Source organism: Cupressus sempervirens, chromosome 4 (genome assembly GCF_028749045.1).
Source record: "Cupressus sempervirens isolate cs-2001-9-10 chromosome 4, ASM2874904v1, whole genome shotgun sequence".
Classification (NCBI taxonomy): Eukaryota; Viridiplantae; Streptophyta; class Pinopsida; order Cupressales; family Cupressaceae; genus Cupressus; species Cupressus sempervirens.
Window position 1 is genome coordinate 153,601,141 of NC_143121.1, and position 2,285 is coordinate 153,603,425.

General features: G+C 37.4%; 1 pseudogene; it reads left to right on the forward strand.

Moving 5' to 3' along the window:
• Nucleotides 1-326: 326 nt before the first annotated feature.
• Nucleotides 327-899, forward strand: LOC149560432 (putative ripening-related protein 6 pseudogene; annotated as a pseudogene).
• Nucleotides 900-2,285: the final 1,386 nt, after the last annotated feature.

Consider the following 2,285-nt stretch of genomic DNA (forward strand, 5'->3'; position numbering starts at 1 on the left):
TTACAAGACCGTATTAGGTATAGAAATCTTCGTAAAACAGCAGTAGCATATAAAGGAAGACACGCCTCCATATTCAAGATTATCGAAAATGAAATCGAAGGCTCCAAACCGATCAAGATTTAATATTTCTCTAGCTCCTTTGAGATTCACGCTAGATATTATATCGATGTCAATAATGTGAATTTGTTCAATTGGAGAATGGATGTTTAGTGGTTTGACGTGTAATGTGAAAGTAAGCATATGATTACCAGAACTAAAGAATATTTTATCTCCGTCTAATTGTTTCTTTACCTAAAACCAAACCTTTCAAGGCAGGAATCCGGCCAATGGAAAAGGCAAAAATTGTGATTAGCGAAGTGGAAATGTACAAACTAAATAACGCCTGTCAATGTACGATATGAAATATAATTCTCTGGCACATATTTAGAGAAGCATAGCGTTTGGGTGGTCAGCATATAGTGAGGAGTTCTGAGAGAAGAGAAGAGGAGATCAGAATGGGGGGATTAAAAGTAAAATTGGTGTTCTTCATTTGCTACGTAATGATAATGATGATGATGACGTGTACAGGGGCGAAAGAGGAGCACGGAAGGATGACTGTGAACAGCTTCGAGAAGGGAGGAGATGCTGGAGGACCATCTGCTTGTGATGGTCACTACCATTCCAATAACGATCATTGGGTCGCTCTTCCCCCTGCCACTTTTGATCACAACTCCAATTGTTTCCGCAAGTTGAAGATCATTGCGCGAGGGAAGTCTACGGTGGCCACTGTCATAGACGAGTGCGCCAAGCCCTGCAAGGATGATATCGTGGATGCCTCGGAGAGTGTTTGGAATGCCCTAGGCGTGCATCGTGGCGATAAGGACTTTGGCCTCATGCCCATCACCTGGCACTTCATCTGATCGGTCATTCTTAAACAACTCACTCTAAGTTAAAAATTAGGCTGTTTAACACTTTTAGTCTAGGAATCAAGCCTAGTGTGTGATATTTAAGCCACCCACATCTGATCACCCACATCATCCTCATTCTCAATCCACTTTCCTACCTGTCCTACACACATTTCATTAATAACTTCTCTTGATCCACTTTACGCTCTACTCTATTTGTTGTCTTTGTATCACTGAGGACTAATTTCTATATTAAATGTGTTAAATCATTGAAGTTGACTTATGTTTTCCAAGCTAAACCTTTCTTTACTCTGCAGTGTTTATGGATGTTCCTCTTCTGTTCTCTTACTCTTTCTTTCACACCATCCATCAATTACTTGTGTTCCCTTCTTTTAAGTTGTCTAAGTTAAAGTGAGTATTTGAAGTTTGATAACTTGGTGTCTCCATTGATTTCTCCTTATAAGAAATATTGAAGTTTAGACTTGTTATTTGTTTCTTTGTTAGTTTCTCTTGTCTTTCCACCATTGCAATCCATGTATTGCTTCTTATGTTGCTTGTTTTTATTTCTTGTTTGTATTCTAAGTTTGGTACATGAATTGATCCTTCCAAATGTTCACTTTAGTCTTTTCAAGATCTTCTGATTAGTTTTAAATACCTAAAAATTTAATCATTACTTAAAGTTATCTTTGCAGTCATATACTGTGGCATACCATTATAGTTTTAGTCAAAAACTTGTAGCTCATTCAATTGCAGTCAAATGATTAGAATGGTATCATCAGATATAGACTCAAAGTTTTAATTTTTCATAGGAGAATATATAAAAAGATTGACATCAAGAATAATTTAAAAAAAAAATTTGAATTCAAATGATAGCTGAAGTTCTCTCAAATTGTTGAAACATTATATTTCAACAATCATATGTTCCCTAAAATCTTCTTTTTTCTGTATGGCGGGCTCTAGAAGCTCCAATAGAAATTTAAATTTGAATGGTTTAGAGGGGAACAATGGTAATGGTGTTCTGATTAAATTGTAGGGTGAAGATGTTCTTGGAATGGGATATCTTCCTAATGCCAGTTGTATTCATGTATGTGTCCTATTCCTTGAAACAAAGTTTGGTATTCACAAGAATCCAATAAGTGGGATCCATTCGGATGGTCTTCAGGAAACTTTGGATGGATCTAATGGTTTAGGGATCCCACTTTTGAAGGTGTCTTAAGCAGGGTTTGGGTTAGTGGGGTCAAGGGTGTCTACCCCTGAGCAAACTGTTTGGTGCCAGTCTTCTTGGGAATTCTTCTTCGCTACTAGATCCTATTAAAGTTGGGTGTCAGAATGGGGTTCCTATCTTCATTCTTGACTCCCTCCTGGATTCTTTAATTTTGGCCTTGGAGTTAACACTCATAG